The 24,352-nt window shown below is 38.4% G+C and overlaps 2 pseudogenes; both read right to left on the bottom strand.

The window, feature by feature from the left end:
* Window positions 1-7,494: 7,494 nt before the first annotated feature.
* LOC100719846 (olfactory receptor 5M11-like) lies at window positions 7,495-8,433 on the bottom strand (annotated as a pseudogene).
* A 15,028-nt stretch (window positions 8,434-23,461) lies between these two features.
* Window positions 23,462-24,352, bottom strand: LOC100720402 (olfactory receptor 5M5-like; annotated as a pseudogene).

The following is a 24,352-nucleotide window of genomic DNA, read 5'->3' as shown; positions in this document are numbered from 1 at the left end:
TTATTTGTTAAAACAATCAATAGAAATGAAGTTCTATATAACATATCACTACTTCAAAAAGGTCGCATTGTTTTTCTGTGTATTAAAGTGATGAAATGTAAACTAGATATAAGTTTAAGAGAATTGGCCACTTCAATGATTTTGATTCGTAGTGAATATATCTCCACATATGCTTATTTTTATTATATGAAAATGCAAAAGCATAAATTGATTGTTATTCATGATTGTTTAGTTTCTGTTGTTGGGAAGATAAAGAGGTGCCATTTACCTTACATTTGTATCCAGTCACTTAGGTTTGAGCTTAGTAATGCAAATGTGAGAGGCAGCCAGGTAGCACAGAACTGCTGTTGGTTACTAACCAGTCTTGGGCATTAGGTTGCCTGTGTATAAGGTGCCTGCAGCCCTTTGGGATTGGATGCCTATGAAAAAGCAAGAGGAAGTGGAAGGCAAGGAAATGGTTGAAGAAAACAGAAGTGACTAAAGTATAAGTTCAGGAATTGAGCTCAAAAATCAACTCCACTGGGGGCTGGGGATTTAGCTCAGAGGCATAAGCGCCTGCCTTGCAAGCAGGCAGTCATGAGTTCGATCCCCAGCACCGATAAAAAGGAAAAAGACAAAAAAAAAAAAAAAAAAAAAAAATCAAGTCCACTGAGCCTGAAGACAAAGAGTTATGCTGAAATATACAAACTGCTAAGGGGACCTCAGAGTAATTTTTCAGGAAAAAACACTTGCTTTTTCCATTCTGCTTTAGAGACTCCAGCCTGTTCCTCGTCTGCTGAGTTTTCATTTCATTGTCTCACAAATACTCGAGCAAGATGTGTTACTCAATGACAAGGCACAAACTTGTTACAGGAGGTGATCTGCAGGAAGGCTTGATATTTTCTGTGTGTCAATAAAAATTCTTTTCAGTCTTCACTTAAAACCTAGTTTCTTTAACTTGATGTCATGATTTTCTTTATGGTATTTAGCAGCCTCATCTATATAATGTCAGATTTGACTAATTTCCAAAGTCTTCATCACTTTTAATATCCTAATTTTTCACTCATCAGTTTGCAATCGCTATTTAGGTAACTCCTAGTAATAGTAAATTTCCCCTCAAACTTTCTCTCTCTGGAAACTTAAAAGAGGTTTTAAAAAGTTCTATGAGAGTTTTACTTTTCCCAGAATGAATATGGCTCCAGCTTATTTGTCTCATTTTTCAATAAATTGTTGCATCTTATTTGATTTTTACTTTTTTGATCATGAGATTGTTCTTTCTACAAATATTATCAAATATTAACAAGATATTATAAAACTGCTAATATGTATTTTCAATAATGAATGAACGATGACAATTTTATTTGTGATGAAAATTATTATAAATACATAATTAGAGTGCAATTATATGTTTAATGATCATTCTAAACAAAAAACCTGAACTGACTCATTGTACCTGTCTGAGGATCTGGCAAGTGCCAGAGCAGGCTGTTTGTATCATTCAAAATTCTCAAAGGATCACCATCAATGATGAAGATTACAAAACAAAAAAAGACAAGAAAGGTTAAGTCCAGAAGACACTGTCCTCATTCCTATGACCCCAGGAAAGATCTCTCAGAAACACCAGTGGTCTGGGACAGAATCTGCCCAAAATGACTTATACCTGCTTATAATTGGGAGATTTATCCTTAAGATATTTTTAACTCACCAGGAACAAATGAACACATTATTACTACAAAAGATAACTCCAGGGAAAACAGAGTAATTGGCATATACTTTCACCTGTTAGGATCTTGGGAGGTGAGCAGTGTAGTTGCAATAGTTTGTCATCAGTTTCAGTTGGTCGCTCTGAGTGATTGAGAATTTATTCTCATGAAATTACTGCATTATAAGTCACCATTCATCTAGGTAAATGAATAAAACAACCAAGACAATTACACAATTTTGACACACACATGGAATTTGATGTTTCAGTGATTCCATCTAAGTATTAATCTGGTATTGAGCAATGACTTCAAAAAACTGCTAGAATCACACATCGAATTTATAAAGTCTGTTGAATTTAATGATTTAAACAAGACCACAGAATGAGTTATAGCAGTGCTAGTTGAGGTTGTTAGATTTAGGTATTGGGAAATATTGTTTTATGGAAAATCTGATCATTATGCAAGCTAGCAAAATATTGTTTGTCAATGTATAAAATTAAACAGGAGAAAGGTCAAAACACTGCATATCTAGCTCCTTCTACGTGTCAAGTATTCAATTTCAGTGCATGCAACAGTAACAAATTTAACCAAGATATGTTACACATGTTCAAGCAGTAGTTTGTGAAGGAAAGGAAAGGGACACCTAAGCGCTCCTCATGAGGTACATTCTGCATATGATGTACTACTGACATCAGAGCTCTGACCTGGCTTTTCATAGACACCCACATTATCTCTCACTTCCTCTCTCATTCATTGGCTTTTCTGCCAAGCCTTTCCAAACTTGAGGTGTTCTCCAAGGGTTTATCCACTACTGCGAATTCTATTTCTCCCAGCTTTCCCCCAGTTATTGTCTACTTTTTAAACACCAGCTTATGTGTCATCCCTAGGGGAAGACTGCTCCTAGTTACAGTAATTTTTGCATAAACCACCATAATGGTTTTCTGGTTCCCTTGTTCTATTTGTTACATTTAATATTAATTTTAAATGTAATTTTCTATGCCTCTGATATTTTCCCCTTCCAGGCTTCTACTCTAAAAAACACCCTGATATTTTATATACATTATAATACACAGCTCTCAGTAAGTGCTTGAAATATGATGAAAGGCAAAATAATTTATTTAGTGTATTTATTGCAAAAATAATGAATCAGATAAGCAAATCCAAAACACTGTACAGTTCTCTTCTGTTAGAAACCCTAATTATACATAATTTAAAGAGAAAAATAAAATATAAATAGTAGAAAACAGTCAGGTATTTTGCAAATGAACATTTCACATTAACAAAAATATGAGTAATTGTTGGGCGCAGGCGCTCAACATACCATACCCCACCCGGGACTAAGGACCACGCCAGCTTCCACAATGCGCTACGTCCCTCTTTAAATTAGCCAACCCGTGCGCACTTCGTGCTCACTCCGTACTCTGTGGCAACTCCTGATTGGCCACAGCTGGATATAGTAGCCAGAGCCTGCGTCCCATTCCCGCCCTGCTTCCTCGTGGCAGCCTGTGATTGGTCACGGCCAAATATATAAACCAGAGCCCGCATAAATAAACCAGCAGTTAACTGTCGTCCACAAGAGCATCTCCTGTCTCATTGGTCCTGCGCCGGTCAACTGGTGGCCTGTACAGGGAGCGCAGAGCGCTGAGACCCTCTCTCCCGGAACGCTGAGACCCTCTCTCCGACAGTACGGGGAACAAGACTCTCTCTCCAATGGAACAGAGACGTTAACAGGTAAAACCATCAAGCGCCGATAGCAGGGGCTACTCGGCGGGCGGGGGCTGACAGGTTAAACTGCTCAACGTTGGTAGCGGGTGCTACGCAACAGGCTGCCGGGCCAGATGGCGGGGGCTATCGGGCAACCTTGGGCGGACGTGTCGCAAGGGTGGAGGAACTCATAAAGAGAGTTCCCGGGGCCGTAAAGAGGCCGGTTTTGGGGGCGCCGTAAAGGGGCGCGGGGACTAAGCTGTCCCTGTAAAAAAAAAAAAAAAAAAAAAAAGGAAAAAGGAAAAAAAAAATAAAATAAAAAGAAACTCTTGAAATTCCGGTTAACATGGGTAACACCGCTACTCAGCCACTGTCAGTCACCTTAAGCGACTTACTGAGAGAAAAGGGATTACAAATGAAACGAGAACAAATTCAAAACTTCCTCGATCAGGTCGATAAGGTAGCACCTTGGTTTGGTCCCACGGGGTCCATTACCATCCCCAGCTGGGATAAATTAGGGAGAGATCTGGACTTTGCAGCAGAAAAGGGCCTCCTGGAGCCAGGAGTCAGACCCCTTTGGGCAGTGGTGAGGGGCTGCCTTGCAGACACCTCTTGTCATGACCATATAAGGGCTGGCGCCATGGCGCTTGATTACCATCAGGCAGAATCCTCCCGTGAGCAATCTCCCGAGCCCAGTGTTGCAGGGGAGGCAACCGCACCCAACCCAGAAACAGAGGACTCATCAGATAATGAGGGGGAGGAAGGAGAAGTATACAAAATGGCGGATGCTGACACCACCGAAAGAGGGGAAGTCACACACACGCAGTCGAGAGGGCCCTACTCTGAGGCCATAAATGAGCTGCAACGCAGGATTTCTCAGAGTAAATGGGTCAATGAAAGCGAGTACGGGATCCCAGGGCCGCCCCGTATAAGACCTACGGCTCTACCTCCCGACCCGCATCTTGCAGGGGGCCCAAGTCGAGCCCGCCGCAATTAAGGGCGCGCCAGCTTGGAGGCCCCAGGGATCCTTCTGCACCCCTATCTGGGCAAGGGTCCTCCAGTTTACCGCCTGTGACCCCCTGGATGGATACTCCCAGGAGATATTATGGGGATTCTCCCTGGCCACCATAAACACCACAAATATGACATTTCTAAATTGCTCCACCGCAACCTGTTATATGTTATAATGCTGGGATAACAGTACACTTTCAGCTGTTGTTATGCAGGTACTCCAGTTCGTACCGATTCCAGTTATGACGGACCCAGATGAGTTTCCTGTGATCCAGCTCGGGCCAACTCTCCAATTGGCTTTCATAAAGGAATGGGCGGGAATGGGGGCTCTGGCTACCATGACTACACTTGCCGCATTCGGCAGTCTACTCCTGCTCTGTCAGATTCGCAGACAAAGGAATAGGGTCAAAGTATCAAACAAGCATTGCTGATCATGGAATCTGGTCAAAGTCCGGCAGCAGGGCTCGCCATGCTGTGACGCAGGTGTGAAGCAAAGCATCGCAGGGGGTGTTGTCCTTGGCCAGGAGACACCCCGGTCCCCATGGTGGTGAGCATGTGGGTTGGGCTCATAAAACAATACTCCCGCCCCCTCCAAAAGAGCACCAACGAGTAGTGAGGCACTGTCATGACTGCAGCGTGACACCTCACGAGGGGCACCGACCTCTGGAGACCCTGCGTCAGTTACAAAGAAAGGGGGAGATGTTGGGTGCAGGTGCTCAACATACCATACCCCACCCGGGACTAAGGACCACGCCAGCTTCCGCAATGCGCTACGTCCCTCTTTAAATTAGCCAATCCGTGCGCACTTCGTGCTCACTCTGTACTCTGTGGCAACTCCTGATTGGCCACAGCTGGATATAGTAGCCAGAGCCTGCGTCCCATTCCTGCCCTGCTTCCTCGTGGCAGCCTGTGATTGGTCACGGCCAAATATATAAACCAGAGCCCGCGTAAATAAACCAGCAGTTAACTGTCGTCCACAAGAGCATCTCCTGTCTCATTGGGGCTGCGCCGGTCAAGTAATCATGGGATTAACTGATAGAGGTAAAAGCATTTTATGATGTCAATACCCATAGACGATGAACTGTATCACTGAGCAAGGAACAGAAAAATGGAACTGCCTTGATAACTTTTCTCTCATTGCTGAGACAATACCGATTTCCAAAGTTAAAGGAGGAGGAAAGATTTATTTAGTTCACAGTTTGTGGAGGTTTCACTCTGTAATTAGCTAGCTCCAAGGCAGGGTACAACTGTGAGGGGCAATAGTCCAGAGAGCAGAAGATACAAAAGTAACCAGAGCAAAAGTGAGGGAGAACATCTCCTTTCTTCTTTCACACTGCATACAGGTTAATCTCTGTAGGGTAGGTCCTCTCCATCCTCCGGTGTAGACAGCTGCCTTACGGCAGGTCCTCTGTACCCTAGGATGTGAAATTATCAAGTCACTTAGTCAAACTTTATACTTCTCAAGTTGACACAATGATTCAATCTCCAGCTCTAGAGTCAGCTGCCTTGGAAAAACCCACCCAACAAGACTGTATGAGGCTTTGGGGTGACATCCAGACACAAGCCATAGCAGGAGATTTTTTGCCAGGATATAGGATGTTTATGAAAAATATACAAGCAATGTCATAAAACCTGGTGTACGGAGCCCCTCTGAGATGGGGGACAAGGGCTGAATATCCATTCTCAATATTTCCACTCAGTATGACACTGTCAGTCTAAGGCACTGCAATAATGAAGGTAAAATAAATAAGACCCATAAATGTTGCAAAGGAGTAGAACTTCTTAAATCTCGGATGGCATGAGAGAAATATTAAGGGGTGAAGAAACAAATAAGAACTCAAATATAATTAGAAAGGGAATCAGCAAAATTTGTGGACATTAAGCTCACCATCACACTCAGGTAGCACATATCCTAGAGACAAGCAGCTAGGGAGTAGACAGTGAGTCGTGTGGTTTCTCAGGGTCTCAGAGGTCAGGATTCTAATGATTCCTGGGGTTCAGGCACATTATTATCCAGGATGTGCTAGGATAGGAACATGTGATTTTTAATGTTGCCTTAGCTAATTTGAAAAAAATTTTTTTCATGTACACATACCCATATGCACAAAAAAACCAAATGATAATAAATGGAGACACTATTTTTAATTAATTAATGTCTAGAAAATAAAAATAATACAATGGAGGATGTGTCTTCTTTCTAAGAAAGAAACTTAGAATATATTATAAAGACTTAGAAAGTATTATTAGAAATAACTTAGAAAATATTTGGGCCTAACAGAGGACCTTGTGAGAAACAATGTACATATATATGTTTGTGTATATCATATTTATATAGTATATATATATATATATATATATATATATATATATATTTATATATGTGAATAGGTCGCAGTCCCCTCCAGTTCTGTTTCTTCTTGTTGATTTTAGTCCTTACATTCAAGTTAATCTTTTCAAAGTCTAATGAAATGGAAAGCCATCCTCACACAGTAGAGCTGGAGGAAGAAGTGGGCTTCTGTACCCACAGAGCTGCTCAAGCCTAGGAAAAGGCTAATCAGTCTGCCTTTTTCCTCTCCTTTATTAATCCTTCCTTCCCTTCAACTTCACAAGAAACTGGAGACCACTGACCTGAGCCTGTTTTACTCAGTGAGCACCAAGATGACCAGGCAAGGGCTTCTGTAAGGACCCTTCAACCAAAAGACAGATGATAGAATGGGGGGAAGGGACAGGGCAGAGCACAGGTTTCTGTTGTTTGCTGGAGTAAACAGTAAAAATAAACACACTGAAATATCCCAGAAATAATCTTTGGAACTTGTCACACAGAACAGAGCTTCTCCAAATTGTACATGCTTACGAGTGACTTGGGGATTTGACTAAAATTTGAATTTGGAGACAAGATCTGAAGCACAGAATGTGATTCTGCATCTCTAAGCATTTATGCAAGACATCACCCTGCCTGATACATAACTGAGAGACAAACAAAATAATATCTCTGGAACATTGAAGACATGTCTATATAGGACACTGAACTGCATTTGTCACAAAACAGAGCAAAACAAAACTAAACGCACTCGAGTCACAATGATAGAGTTATGCTTTATTGAAAAGTGGAAGCACTGACACTGTCTTGGTGGATACTGCATCTGACGACATTCCTCAGGGCCTGCTTCACAACTTTGTTCCTCAGACTGTAGATTAATGGATTAACCATGGAACTGATGAAGACAGCTAGTATTTTAGACTGTCCAGCAGTCTCTTCTGTTGGTGGCCTCACATACATGCAGAAGAGAGTCCTGTGAAACAAGGTGACAGCCGTCAGGTGGGAACCACAGGTGGAGAAGGCCTTGCACCACTCCTCTGCAGATGGGATACTGAGAATGGTGATGGTGACAATGCAGGTGTAGGTCACCAGGATGATGCTAAGAGAAGTGAACAGACTGAAGCCCGCAGAGATGAGCACAGCGTGTTCCTTGGCATAAGTGTTTGAGCAAGAGAGCTTAATGAGGGGTGGGTCCATGCAGTAGAAGTGGTTGATGACACTGGTCCTGCAGAAGGTCAGGCGGAAGGTTAGGATGGCCTAGAGCAGCCCATCTAAGGCATAGGGCAGTGCAGCTAGGCTGATAAACCCATTGAGACATCTTGGCAGTGTAGCGCAGAGGGTCACAGATGGCCATGTAATGGTCATAGGCCACTGAAGCCTATGTAAAACTCCATGAGCAGAAGGACAATAAAAATGTAAGACTATGAAGCAGCCAGCAAAGGAAATGGTCTTCTTGTCTGATAGGAAATTGGTCAGCATTGTCAGGGTAGCATTGGAGGTGTAGCACAGGTCCACCAGGGCCAGGTGAGTGAGGAAGTACATGGGCGTGTGAAGGCGGGAGTCCAGTGTGCTCAGCACTATCCTGCCGAGGTTGCCTAGCATGGTGACAAGGTAAGCAAGCAGGAAGAGCACGAAGAGCAGAGGCTGGAGCTCTGCGCGGTCCATGAGCCCCAGCAAGATGAATTCTGTGACTGCACTGCTGTTGGTGATGGGCATTTCCTCAGAGCCAGGATCTCTGGGGGGAACCAGGAAAGCCAAGCCAACCTAAGATACAAACCATGTTAATGACTGTGGACATCATTTTCTCCTTAAAATGCAGGATCCACAAGGAATTTCATTGTAATCTGATTCTATGTTTCTACTAAACCATGATTTCACTTATTTTTATTAAATTACTATATTTCTATCACTGTACTCATACATACGTAGACACTAGTACCTGTATCTATGTCTATATTCTTAAATAAAACTGACCTCACTCTGCCCTCATTATCTTGGGGTTCTCAATGTTTATCCTACAAGCATCAGATTGAAAGCCAGTTTAGTGATGAATTTTTCACCCTCTACTCCACATATATGAAACTGATTTAACATCCTTTTACACTACATTTCTAGTGTACCAAATATGCCTCTAATTTATTCATAGGACATTTCATCACAGTAATTTTTTTAATTTTTAGTTTTTCTATGTTAGGTCTTGAAGATGGAACAAAATCCAAGTTGTTATTTTATCAAAGTTCCTCATCTAATACATAATTTTTTTAAAAAAAGAAACTGGCAATCTGAATGGATGAATGATTGTTAGCCATGAACATAACATATGTGCATCCCTTAGAGCTTTTTGTGATGCTATGTAATAAGGAAAAATGAGTGATTTGTGAAATTTTGTGTAGGAATCAGTTTTTAGTGAGCTTGTTATTGAAGCATATTTACAGATACTTTATTGTAGAATATCCTATGTACATTAGTAGATTCTTCATATTTGATGTTTCCAGAGACTCCTAGCCAAGTCTCTACAGACTGAAGCTGGGAAAAGCATTATAATGACATCCTAGAGAGCTGCTGTAGGAGTGACAGTGGCACAGTGCTTGCCTCAGCTACACAAATACCTGGGATTTGATGACCAGAGCTGGAAAAGGAAGAAGGAAGGAAGGAAGGAAGGAAGGAAGGAAGGAAGGAAGGAAGGGAGGGAGGAAAAGAAAAAAGGGGAGGAGGGAGGGAGAAGAGGAAACGTGCATGCTTATCAAATAAGTGGAAAAAATAACTATCAAATAGATGAATTTTTACATGATGTTTTTAGGATTGTGACAGCAATGAGTTGACATATTTTTCAATGAAATTGTATGGAGTTAACATCTAAGCTGTTTAGGTACTAGAATCCCTCTAACTTTTTTATTTCTCCTAATAACACAACCATTTAGCCCTGAATCCCTTCCTCTTTTCTCTCAAGATATTTAAAATTTTTGCCTTTTCCCTTGTATTTAAAATCTCTTAAAAACTTTTTTCCCTAATTTTTGTCTCATTTCAAATTTAGTCACCACACTCATGTCACTGTAAGTTTTCAGGTCAGTAACTAGGAACTGTCTTTTTAATTGTGTATTTCCTTTATCAAGAATGCTGAGTACCTGAGGAACATTTTTAATAAGCTAGTAATAGCAGATGGGTTCTATGAGTCTTTAAGCACATTTACCAAGTTTCCATTTCTAGGCTTAACTCTTGCCATGAATTAGCAAACACAATATGTACATGATTCTATTTGACACATGCTGTCATCATCATGGTGCTTTTGAGAAAAACAAATTACCAAAAGTTGAATCAGGAGGACGCACTGCTAAGTATAGGATCTGCTCAAATTTTCTGCTTTATGAATCTCTTTTTAGATTCTGCTGGTGATATTTTCCTCCCTAAACCTAGGCTGTGTTATCAGACTCCAGGATCAGAACCCGCAGGCCTCCATGGGGATGAAGCAGCTGGAGAGGAGGACAGTCAGGACCCCGCAGAGCACTCACACTCACTGGAAGCAGAGCTACACTGTTGGCCCTGCTCCCCAGGCTCCCTCCTCCTGGCCGGCTCCACACCTCAGATCACTGGCATCCAATGTGCCTGGGAAATATTTCAAGTAGAAGAGAAGATGGTGTACGTTGGTGTTAGAAGTAGGTTGAAAGCTCTGGATACCACGCTGATTCTGCAGTGTAAAAAAAGCTGGATTTCTCCCATTTGAAAGCTATGATGGTACTGTCTGTCCTGCCTCTTGAGTCACTGCTCAGATCAGCTAAGTAACAAGTTTCATAACAGGGACTCAGACTAGTGTGTGATTGTGCACTGTAGCTGCGGGAAGGAGCACAATTTCAAAAAGGTTTGCCCTGCTGCATTCTTCCTAGTAGACAAAGTCTGAATTAATTGTCAGCTAATAAATGGAATAAGTTAAAAATAAGATCAGAAGAAGGAAAATATTTATTTTAAGAACAGTGTTCTCTGGAAAATAAAGAGAGGATGCAAAGAACCTGTGTGATCTGCCTTTGGATGTCCCAGTGATCCTGTAGTCCAAAATTCATGTTTTTGAAAAATACTGCAATGTAAATGTAGTATGCTATTGGAGACCACTGCGAAGCAGCTCAGAGAAGGATTTAAATTTTACTAATTTGCTTTCTATGTTTATCTGTGAGTCTATCCTAGGCTTCGGCCCATTGCCTGGTGACAGGAGCTGCTTCATAGTAAGTGAACCTCTATGAATCACTGGTCTTGGCTGAGGCCTGCAGTGGTCTGTGAGGCCAGAGATACCTCAAATGGAAAGATAAGGTCACAGCTGCAGATACTTGGCTCCAACCCCAATTAACAAGGTAGAGACCGCAGCTGCAGGAATTACTCCTACAGGCTCACTTCTACCATGTCTTCATGATAAGACAATGCTACTGAATTTACTTGATTCTTTACTTAGAGACATCCTTGAAGTGACTCCCAAGGTCCTGCTCATTGCCTGCGCTTTCCTCAGTCTCTCCACCCTTTGTCCTTGGTCCTAATTAAAGTGGGCTGATCCAGAGAAGTCTTTGTCATTAGCCCTCAGAGACTTGAGCTCAACTAAAGGGTTTTGACCCTCCTGGAGCCCTAAAAAAATAATAGAATTTGTCTCTTTTTATTTAACCTTTGCCATACACTCATTTGGGAGATCAGGGATCTATGTCAGGACCCAATAGTATACAGATTTCAAACATAAAATACAGATTCTTCAGAGCACAGTGAAGTAATATACTTTTTTTATCTTTATTTTACTTTTATTTTAAAGAGATTAAAACAAAACAGAATATAACAAAGCAGATCAGAACAGAACAGTGTGAGCAACACAGTATTTCATTAGAAGACAACCTATAATTAACGGTGACTACCATAATGTCTCTTTCTTTGAAATAGTTGAGCATAACTTCATATACAATAACATCAAACATAACAAAATAGTATAAAACCATTAAAGAGAATGAAAGTATTACAGGGCATTCAGAACCAAATAACAGAAAATGAGCAATGGCTACTACATTATCTCATTTTTCATAGAAAATTTGTTTATACTATCACACATAATACAATCCAATACGATACAACATGATAGAACCAATGGAAACAGAAGAGCAAAAGCATGGTAATACTTCAGAGTAAGATGATATTAAAACAGCACTGGCTGTTACTATGACTTGTGTTCTTCAAAATACCTGTTCATATCATCACAGATAATAAAATCAAACAAACCAAGATAAACCCACTCCAACTAATGAATGCAATCATTATAAGCCTTCAAAACAATGAAATGGGGAATCACGATTACCATAAACTCTTATGTACTCTTACAATTTCTTACACTAGAGAAACTATATGGTTTTTATATACGTGAGTTTGATTTATTTCACTTATGAGAATGGTCTCAAGTTGTGCCCATTTATTTATAAATATCTCATTGTGATCATTCTTTCTAGCTCAGTAGTACTCCATTGTATAAAAATACACAACATTTTTTAACCATTCCTCAGTTGATGGACACTTAGGTTCTTTCCAAGATCTGGATATTACAAATTGTGCTGCTATAAACATGGGTGCACATAGATCATTGTGGTATGCTATTTTCAGTTCTTCTGGGAATATACCTAGAAGTGGAATAGCTGGGTCAAATGGGACTTCCAATCCCAGATTTTTGAGAAATCTCCAGACTGACCTCCACATTGGCTGCATCAGTCTAAATTCCCAACAACAGTGCCGGAGAGTTCCTTTTCCCCCACAGCCTCTCCAGCATTTGTTATTGGAAGTTTTCTTGATCCTGGCCATTTTTTCTGGAGTGAGATGGAATCTCAGTGTTGTTTTAATTTGCATTTCTCTAAAGATTAATAATGATGCACATTTTTCATGTATTTATTTGTCATTTGTATTTCTTCATATGACAACTGTGTATTCATCTCAGATGCCCATTTTTGGATTGGGTCCTTGAATTTTGGGAGTATGATTTTTTAAAAAAATTCTTTATATGTTTCAGACAGAAGTCCTTTGTCTGAGGAACAGTTCACTAAGATTTTTTCCCAGTGTGTGGGTTTTCTTTTCACTATGCTGGAGATTTCTTTTGACATGCAGAAACTTTTTAATAAGAGGTGATTCCAGTTATTGATTCTGGGTTGTATTTCCCATGTGGTTTGAGTCCTGTTCATGAATTCTCTACTTACCTCTATGTCTTCAAGATTTTACCCAATTCATCTTCCAACAGTTTTGGTGTTTCTGTTTTAATATTCAGATCTTTGATTCATTTAGATTTTAGTTTAACATACGGTGATAGGCATGGGTCTAGTTTTAGTTTTCAGCATGTGGAGAGCCAGTTTTTCCAGCGCCATTTATTAAAGAGACTGTCATTCTTCCAGTGAACATGTTTGGCCCCTTTATCAAAGATAGGGTGGTTGAATGTGTTTGTAGTTGTGGTTGTATCTTCCAATGTATTCCACTGATCTTCAGATCTGTTTTTACTCCAGTGCCATGTTGATTTTACTACAGTAGATTTGTAGCATAACTTCAAGTCAGAGATTGTGATGCCTTTTGCCTTGCCTTTGCTGCTTACAACAGTCTTTGCTATTCTAGTTCTCTTTTCGCTCCAGATGAATTTTAGGAGTGATTTCTCTAGATCTATGAGGTATGTTGATGGTATTTTTATTGGTATTGCATTGAATCTGTATAACAGTTTTGGGAGAATGGCCATTTTCACAATATTCTTCCTATCCATGAGCAAGGAATGTCTTTCCATTTTCTGAGATCATCTTCAATTTCTTTTTTTCAGTGTATTATAATTTTCACTGTATATATCTTTTCTTCTTTTGTGAGATTAATTCCTAAGTATTTCATTTTTTTTTTTGGATGCTAGTGTGAAGGATATGGCTTCTCTTATTTCTCTCTCTGTGATTTTGTTGTTAGTATATAGAAATGTTATTGATTTTTGAGTACTGATTTTGTAGGCTGGTTGGTACTTAAAATACCATGCATTATTTCTCTAAACCTTTGGGCAGAAAGTAACTGATCAGAGACCTTTTGTCTCCTTTGATAACATACTCATGAGAATGTGACACTCATTCTTTTGCATTAAGTACAATATTAACAATGGAAACATCAGTTTTAAGACACTTTATAGATTGAGCATTCAAGGATTATTGTGCAATGCATTATAGGATTATGCATGAGTCTTTAGAATTAAACCAAACTACCGAAATATGAAATAAGTCATCTGACTTAGTCAAATTCTAAAAGAACATATTATTAAAAAATTTCTTATTCCTATATGGCAAAACAGAATCATGTCACAATTCTTGCTAAATGGGCAAACACTCCTTTGATGCTGGCATACAGTGATGCCTTTGTTTACTGAAATGTTCATCGAGATTCAAAACACTTGATATCTCCCTTCATTGTTAACTGTGTGGAAAGGCAACAGGAAAGGAATTAACATTCCAGATAATTTAATCAAGTACTGTAAGTACTCTGGAAACATCCAAGAGCTCTTGAAATTCACCTTAGACATTCTCTAATGTGAAAGCTTCCTGCCTCTGCTCAGTCCTGCAAAGACTCTAAGAGTTTGCATTTCAGCTCAGTAAAGGTCTCCTTGGCATGTATTCGTGGTTCAGTCTGAAGTAGAAAAACGGATTTAGTGTCTGCTCTTTTATGAAAATATTTTCAGTTAGCTTTAAATAATTAACATATTTTATATATAAAAGGTTGGCAATCCTCATTCCAGTCCATGTAGAAATTACATGAAGCAATGATTATAATTATAGAGTAGCTTTGTGGAGACAAAGATAAGTTAGCATCATGTGTTATTTTGCTACTCCATTTGTGAATTCAGGGAGAGTAGCATTGTTAATTATTGAGAATCATAGTGTAACGATTACTGGGAGTTCACAGTCCATCTTTGTGGGTAGAAATCCTATTTCATCTGGTTTAAAGTTGTGTAACCTGGGTAAATTCTCAAATTTTCATTATCTTAATTTTCTTTCATGAAATTTGCTTCATTGTAGCAACTGCTTCCATGAGAGGAAGTTAATTTGGGGACATCTTTTCAATATGTCTGGAATTTAGCCAGCGTTTAAAAATATGTAGATGCTGATATTTTGGTAAAAGATACAGGTCTAGTCTAAAACAACATTATTTATGAAAGCTTGACTTCCTTCAGGAGTGGGATTGTACCTATTTTCAGATCATAGACTTAGTGGCACTGAATGAGCGCTTCCCCATTTGGAAGCTGTCAATAGTTATTGATGGGGTTAATGCTTGCTTTGTTCTAGCTTCTTTCCTGTACAGAAATGCTACTCCAATGCACATTTATTCATAATATAGAATAGAGAAGATAGCAGGATTTTAATAGAGACATTTACTAATTCATCAGATTAAGGCAGCCCAATCAACCTTTACTGACTAAAATATTTATTTCTGGACTGCATAATTTAAAAGAAATATATTTCTTACTGGAGAAGAGGATGGGATATCACAACAGCCTCTGTGTGACAAATCTGTCCATTTATAACAGGTTTGTGTCACAGAGACCAAATCCCTATGGTTCAATTATTTCCTGTAGAAAGCTATTTACATGAGGAATCACCCCAAACTTCCTCTTCTGAAAATATGGACCTCACTGAGGAAATGAGGTTTGCTCTCTCGCCACTGTCATTAAGGAATCAGAATCCCCTCAAATGGTGAAATAATAGGACTCACTATGTGTTTTGATTTGTGGCAAGGGTTTTAATGTATTTTGTCTTAGACTATTAAACCCTTATATTTTAAGGATTTTTTCAGTTTTTTACAATCTGCAGAATAGAATAGTGCATATGATAGGGAAGATATTTTGGAATCTGAAAAACATTGGAAATTAAGCATCTAAATGAATGGAACCTTCAGTGAATTTGAATCTTTTAATATAAATAGCCCAGAGCCATAGGAACATGCTAAAGTTTTAATATAGGGAAATTCTCCCTTTGCCACCTTACTTCATAGAGATGCAAATGCACTATTTTTCTTTTCTTTCTTTCTTTTCTTTCTTTCTTTCTTTCTGTCTGTCTTTCTCTCTCTTTCTCATTCTCTCTCTCTCTCTTCCTTTCGTCTACCTGAAGTTAAGGCATCAACATAGCTCCTTTGATATTTATTTAAAGTGAATTTTAGCTGAAGACAGAAACCAGCAAAAGGCCAGAGCTGGGAGTGGGAACAACCAGGTCCTATTTCTTTCTCTTGCTATTCCCGTTTCTGTATGAACAGTCCTGTGTGGTTGTCTTCCTACCTTACCACAGGCACCCAACAAAAATCTCAACAGTGTCTGTAAAATGTGTTGTATACTGACGAATGTTTTGGACAAACAAGACTCTGTGGAAAGATGAGAGGATTTCTCCGGGACACGCACTCCTGGGAGGCAGGGAGAGTGGGAAAGACTCTGACAAACAGAGGCCCACAGACAAGATGGGCAGCCAGGGAAGGGCCAAGCCAAAGGAGGGTGACAGTGAAAAGGGAAGGCCAGGGCCAGGACCCTGGAGGCCCAGCAAACAGAAGCATTCACAGCATGGCTGGATTTTCAAGCCAAATAAAGAGGTATTCAAATCTCTTTAAATAATGTCTTTGTTATGTTTAAAGTTAAAATTAATGACCCTTACAAAAGTAGACCTGAAACATACCTCCAGTCCCTGCAGGCCTTCTTCCACAAGCATTTTCCAGCTTGAACCTCCCTGGGTGGTCTCTCAGGGGCTGAGACATAGTGATTTTTTTTTTTTTTTTTTGGTATAAAAACCACAGATAGGGCAGTGGCATAAGTGCCTGCCTGGCAAGTGCAAGGTTGTGAATTCGATCCCAGGTACTAAACAAAAAAACCAAAACCAAAACAAAAAACTTAGAGTCCCTGTGACCACCTGACCATGTCTCCCTCCCGTGCCAGGTTCATTGGCCTGAGAGCTGTTTGCTTTCACTTTGCAATAAATGCTTCTCTCTGTTTTTGCTCTGCAGTCAACATTTTTGCTCAGTCCTCTTTTGACTCTCTGCCTTGTGCTTGTTTCTGGATGGAGAGAGAGCGCATCAGCCAGGTGGTATCACTCCCCTAACTCCATCAGACTTCACTGGGAAATATTTTACCAGAATTAACCTAAAGTGATTCAGATTCCTTGAGTACTGTCATTGAATGCTATCAGTAATTTTGCTTGTATTTTCGATGTTTTCATTATTCCCCTTTGCTCAGCCATCTGAGCAGAATCTGGTTTTATACTATCTCTGGATGAAGCCAGAGAAGTGCACAGTTGTTATTCAGTAAATACAGTGCAGCCTCGGTTCATGGGTTTAATTCACACCACAGTTCTGGAGAAGCCTGCCGCAGTCATGTTTATCACCCTATATGGAATTCATGAACCGAAGCAAAATTTTGCCTAACACTTCTATTTGCAAACTAAATCATTCACGCATACAAGCATTCATGAACTGAGATATGATTGACTGCAGTGGCGGTGATGAATTATAAGACTGATCTTTCTTTTTTTTTTTTTTTTTTTGTCATTGTTAAGAGTTTGGGACCAGCTACGGGTCTTAAAATTGCTACTCATTTCTACAGGTATATGAATCTCAATATATTGATTGTTATATTGATGACTCAGCAACAAGATGAGATAATGTCTAAGCCACATAATAAAAAATAAATTTACTTGAAACATTGCAGTAGTTATAATCTGTGGCCTCCCTTTGTAGACCTCCACTGAGTGACAATGCTGAGCATTCAATAGTCACTTCAAATTTCAATGATGAGAAACCCAGAAATTTCCCAAACCTTTAACCACACATTAAGATGATGATGATAGCGGCTGTTATGCCTACAAAAACATTTATTGAATCATTGAAACTAATGACTATGGGAAACTAATTTATTGAATAATTTCTCTTACTATCCATGTGTCATTTTAATATAATATATTAATGTCTTGGGAAGCTCCCACAAGTGGTAGAGCTGAATCAAATGAAATATCTATTTTCAGATTTTGAGGAACCTCTTATCTAAAACCCACAGTAGTTATACTGGTTTATATTCCTATAAAAATATAGAAGAGTTTCCTTCACAACCTGGACAACATTTTGTTTTCAGAGTTTTCAGTGTTGTTCAGTATGCATTTCTCCAATAATCAAAAACAATGAACAGCTTTTTGATGTACTTAATGGTGTCTCTTCATTTCAATTATTTATGTCTATTTGTTTGAGTTCTTGATATATTATAGCTATGAGTCCTCTGTTTGGAGATTAGCTGGCAAAGAGCAGAGGAAAATGATACCTATTAAAATATATGTATTTATTCTTCTTCCATATCTGGTAGAATTAGCTATTTTTCATATGTCTATTCCATTACAATGGAGCTAACCTAATTCTTAATTTAAAAAGATTTTCAATAAAATTCATGTTGCTTTATATATTAATATATACCTGAAAATATTTGAATAAACAGGTAGATGTGGTCAACAGATGAATATTTTAAGAACAATTTTATTAACATTGAAATCTGTCATCACTGAACAACACTGAAAACTCTAAAAACTAAATGTTGGCCAGGTTGTGAAGGAAACTCTTCTAAATTTTGATAGGAATATAAACCAGTATAGCTACTGTGGGAGTTAGACTAGAGGTTCCTCAAAATCTGAAAATAGGTATTTCATTTGGAAAAAACAGTGTTTTAATCATAAGGCGTCAGCAAGTTAGGCATATCACTTTAACAATACAATAAGATCTTTCATTCCACTGAAATATTTAAACTGTAAAGCATCATTTAAAAAATTTCATCATTATATATGAGACAAGTCAGATCAAAAAGAAAAATTAAAACACCCACTTACCACCTCTATATGAGAAAAAATATGGCAGATGTTAACATTTCAAATTTTGTGTGGAGAATCAAATACATGTTTTGATAATGATATAGTGTTTTATCTCATTGTCTAACTTCTCAAAACATAGCATAACATCTGGAGAATTAAAATAGTAAGAACATTTCTCCTGCATTAGTCAGGCAACATGTTGGTGTATTTTTATTGAATCAACCTTGAAATGTACTCGAGCTGGGCACTTAAGCTAATGAAGCCAACTCTGACTTCCCTCTCCCATGTGCACACAGTGTCTGACTGTGTTCCAAAGTTCCTGTGGTAGTACCAACCTTCCTCTGAAATTACCATCATTGTGAGATACCAGTTTCATGAATGACCTCATTTCTTAGACCTCTCAGGCACTAAGCATGATGATGACATTTACTGAACAGTTCCTGTGGTACCAGCATGAATCTGTTAGGTCTTCACACCAAAGTGCCCTTGTCTCTGACCAGTACTTCTCTACCATACTAGAGATTACATCAAATTTCTGCTTTACAATTATCTTCTCCCCTTGAGGCTCTCACTTACCACAGCTTCCCACCTTTGGGTGCTATTAGATAACTTCACCTTAGTGCTCACAGAGAAAACCAAAGTTTCTGATAGGTACACATTTAGGTTTACTATAATGAAAATGCAAAACTTATCGCTCCTGTTTGTCATCCATGATAATCTCATGCACACATGCATCACACTGGTTACAGAATAGCTATGGAGAAATTTTGGACCCAGAAGGGAATCCAGCTCCTCAAATATCAACTTAAGGTTATGCTGTTAAGGACTAAAGAATATTTTAATTAGGTGTTTAGAATTATTTCTCAAATTCTCAAGGGAAAAATGAAATTCTCAAGGGACTATGTGCAAACACATTGTAAATGTTCCCAGTTTGTACATAATATGGTGAGACAATTTCTACAGGTAAATTACTTTTTGTATTTGATGCTAAAAATACTTCTTTCTCATGTGCATGTTTGTACCTACTCAATGCTGAAAATATTTTCATTTTTGTATTCATAGAATTATACTTTAATTTGATAATCTATTATTACATGTTAATTTTTCTGATGAATATGAATCAGGCATTCCCAAATAAGCAATGCCCATAGGGTTTAATACTTCATAAATAACTTTCCTGTTCATATTATAGTTTCAAAGAATGCAAATACAGTACGTCAATTTGATGCACAAACCAGACTTTAAACATCTAAACATTCTTAAAGAAATATTCCATTTATGGGTTAAAGACACTTAACTAACCAAAAGTGAAATGTCCAGAGATCCACATGTTGTTTGTTTACCATGCAAATCCCCCTTCTGTAAAGGACGGCTGGCAATCTGAAGAATGCCACTTCCTTTAACTTCACAGTACCCACCTTCTAAAATAGGTGTATAACTTTGTTCATGTATTTCATGTGCTCCCCCTGCATTGCAATGTGAGCTCAGAGAAGGTATAGAATATCTTCAGTGCTGGATATCCATCTCCTAAGCCAAACATTTTAGTACTTGTCATGCACATGCATAAAGTCATGGCTGTATTTTCAAAGCAGCGAGAACAGTTTTTGATTCTGCATTTTTCATTCATTTATTGAGAAACAGATTTCACAATTTCATTGTTCTCTGAAAGAAACTAGATGGACAACATTGCATTTTACATGGGATACATCACTCCAGACACACTGCATAACCTCCTCTCTGAGAGGAAGACAATTTCCCTGCCAGGCTGCTTCATGCAGTGCCTTATCTTCATTGCACTGGTCATCACCAACTTCCACATGCTGGCATCCATGTCCCTGGATCACTATGTGGCCACTTGCAGCCCCCTGCACTATAATAGCAGGATGTCCAGGTGAATCTGTGTCTCACTAGTCATCTTCCCTACCTGTTCAGCTTCCTGAATGGCCTGTCTCATGTGCTGCTGACTTTCCACCTGTCCTTTTGTGGCTCCCTGGAAATCCACCACTTCTACTGTCCAGCCCTCCACTTCTCGTGCTGGTCAGCTCTGACACCTGTGTCAAAGAGATGGCAACGTTTGTTGTCTCTGCCTTCACTCTGTCAAGCACTTTCACCATAATTCTTCTGTCTTACACTTTCATTTTTGCCGCCACCCTAAAGATTCTTTCTGTAGAAGGCAGGCTCAAAGCCTTTTCTACTTGTGGTTCCCACCTGACCATGATGACCATAGTCTAAAGAACCTTGTTATGCGTGCACATAATGCCCTTATAAAAGAAATCTATAGAAGAGTCCAAAATAAGTACTTTTTAAAATAATTTTGAGAACAATGCTAAACCCCTTGATCTATAGAGGAGCCCTATATCCCATGGTCAAGGAAAGTATCTTTCAGAAAATTGCATTTTAGCCTGTGTTCTTCTGTCACCACTAAACGTGCTGATGATACAGTGAATCTCAGCAGTGCAACAACTATTCCGGTGTCTGACTCGTTCCCTACCTTGAAATCTCAGCAACCAATGTTGTTCATTTTTTTGCACTCATGTCTTCAATGTAATTCTTTTCATTGATTCCAGAAATATGTTTCATTATAGACTATGTTTACATCCACAAAATGCATCAATGCAAAACTCTTTTAGTGTGACATCAACTACCACCTCATCACTACCACTAGATACAAGCAACACAACATTTAGAAATGAGTAGCCATATCTCCTGCCAAAGAAAAACAATGTGGAACACCTGCAATGTCCACATGATATACAAAGATATAAAAATGAATTTATTTTATGTGAAAATAATGAATTTTGAAATTAACTGTTTCAAAATAGCATCAAGGGGCTGGCTAGATTTTATATCTAAATATAAAATTTTAACTATTTCTGGGATGGTGGCAAGTGAATTTTGCTTAGCCAAAAATTTATAGGAGCAGTTGCAAAATGAATAAGAAAGGTCAAATAATTCAAATGAAAGTGCACAGGAAATATGAGCATACAATGGGAAAACAGAAATCTCAGATTAGTGTGAATGTGTCTACAGTCACTTAACCTCATTTATACTATCCCAGCATAAATAGGAAGTGAAAATTTACTTTGCATCCAGAAGATTGGGAAATGTTTCAAAAGTCTGATGGTGTTAATGTTGGAATAAATGTGTAATAAAAAGAACACAAGGACTCTGTTGATGGAAGTGGAAAAAAATTTTAAAAATACAGTAAATTTAGTTGTCAATACACAGTAAATTAATTAACATATTATTCATTCATTTCTACTTTAATTTACTTTGTAAAGAGTCAATCTTACTAAAATTTTACAAACAATATAGACACAGTTCTAGTATATATTAAATTTTAAATTGTATATTTCTTATAACCCCAAAATAACAGACCTCTATGGGAGGAAATATTTTACTGGTAAATATTTAAAGTTACTCAAGAAAAGTTTTTGCTAGGTTGTGTTACATTACATATTGCCATATTCGTTAATTGGTATAGACTGTGTCACTGAAAATTGTTGCAGTATGGTCACCTAATTCATTGGTGATAAATCCAGAAATATTAGTAAATCCAAAAATTGTAGAAGACACATAGACTTATTTCATGTACATAAACTTTTATTCTAGCAAAACAATACTGATGTAACTATACATGAAAACTAATCGTTAAAATAACATAATTTGCTGCAGAAAATTGAGAAAAACAGAATCAAGCAAGGATCACTCAGTCTTTTATACCTGATTGTCTGAGAAACCTGAAATGAATGTGATATTTTGTTAACATGTAATAATGACTACCTTGCACTGATAAAGGGGCTATTCATTACATCGTATTTTCTGCCATAGTCTAACAAGTTAAACCTTCATACTGATTTAATGATGTAGGTAAATATCAAGTGGATGGTTTAATTGAACGAAACTAATGAAACATGTTTTGAAAATACATACAAGTTTTATTTATTAACATTTCAAGAAATATGATCCTAAATCAGGCAATAAATCACACACATATTTGTGTGTGTGTGTGTAACCATACACATGTATAGTAATATAAGGTTTAGGTCTTTAAAAAAGATTCTTAAAATTAAATTTAAAATACGCATCAAATGAGAAAGTATTGAATGTTAGTCACAAGATAAATATAAATAAGAATTATAGAAGTGTTATGCGATGAATTTTACAAATACACATGCCCATTATCGCTAAAATAACACTTAAATTTACATAACTAAAAATACAGGATATCTTGATGAATCAGTGAGAGAAACATTACATATTGATGGGAAAGCCATGCTCATAGCAAACAAACACAAAACCACTCTTTGGAAAGCTTGGCATTTCCATAAATACCACATGAAAGACAATAACATTGGATTGATAACACAATTTGAGTAATATATTAATAATGTGAGATACTACCAAAAATTTTGCATTGCTATATAATTTTTTTTTTTTTTTTTTTTGGTGCTAAGGATTGAACTCACAAACTTGCACCTGTCAGGAAGGCACTTACATCACTGAACTAAATCCCCTGCAGTGTTATGTAATTTGAATAAGGAAAAATTACCTTCCAGGATTGTCAAGTTATGGGAAAACAATTCAGGGTTTTTTGAGGAATAAAAATGTGTAATCACTTTTTATCACCATATAATGAGTTACTAGACTGCACACTATGAATGGAAGTATGTGTTCTGCATTGATTTTATAAAGCAATACCGTGGTTTTCCCTGTAATTTTCTAAGGTTGTGAAAACACTCACTGAATTGGGCCCATCAGTCCAGACTAATAGCAATATATAACAGCAAATCTCCTGAGTGAATTACAAAAGGTCACAAATAATGAAGCAAAGTGATTTATTAACTAATATGTTCATTAAACTGCTAGATGAAATCGATGGTTTGCATAGCGGTGACCTTCTTATATTACTTAGCCAACCGTTCTTTTTGGATAACATTCTTTATGGCTACTTTAACTTCTTTGTTCCTCAGTCTGTAGATCAGAGAGGTTAGAATGGGACTCACAAAAATATAAAACACAGCTATAATTTTACTCTGTTCCACCAATGATTCAGAAGGGGGTCTAAAGTGCATGAAAAAAAGTTATCCATAAAAGACAGCTGTCATATGGGACCTGCAGGTGGAGAAAGCTTTGCCCTTGCAAGAGATGAACACTTAGCAGACCAGGATGATTCCAAGGGAGCAAGTGAGGTTGGAACCAGCCACCACAAACATCACAGTCTCCTTGACCTATGTGTCTGAGCAGGCCAGCACCGTGAGTGGCAGGTCAGCACAATCGAAGTGGTTGATCTCATTAGGTCCACAGAAGGTCAGACGAAGTATCAGGATGGTCTGTGACTGGACAGATCAAAGCCATATAGGTAAGGAGCAGCCAGGAGAGCGAGACAGAACCACCTGGACATTTTGCTACCATCTAATGGGCTGCCTCATAGCGGTCATAAGCCATCACTGCAAGTACACAATATTCCGTGATCCCCAGCGCAGTGAAAAAGTTGAATTGTATAATACAGCCGATGAAGGAGATGATTTTCCTCTTGGATAAGAAATTCACCAGCATCGGGGGAGTGACCGTAGTTGCATAACAGAGATCCACAAAGGAGAGGTGGCTGAGGAAGAAGTATATGGGGTGTGGAGTTTCAGGTTGTTTCTGATGAGGAGAATCATGGTGACGTTCCCAGTGACGGTGACGAGGTAGATGACTCAGAAGACCACAAAGAGGAGAGGCTGCAGCTCTGCTCGGTATGTGAGTCCCAGCAGGATAAACTCAGTCACCGCAGAGTAGTTTTGCTTTATCAT

This window comes from Cavia porcellus, unplaced genomic scaffold (genome assembly GCF_034190915.1).
Source record: "Cavia porcellus strain 051 isolate PalLab524CR breed Dunkin Hartley unplaced genomic scaffold, mCavPor4.1 scaffold_17, whole genome shotgun sequence".
NCBI lineage: Eukaryota > Metazoa > Chordata > Mammalia > Rodentia > Caviidae > Cavia > Cavia porcellus.
The sequence above is the reverse complement of the archived record's forward strand: the minus strand, read 5'-3'. Positions and strand labels throughout refer to the sequence as shown.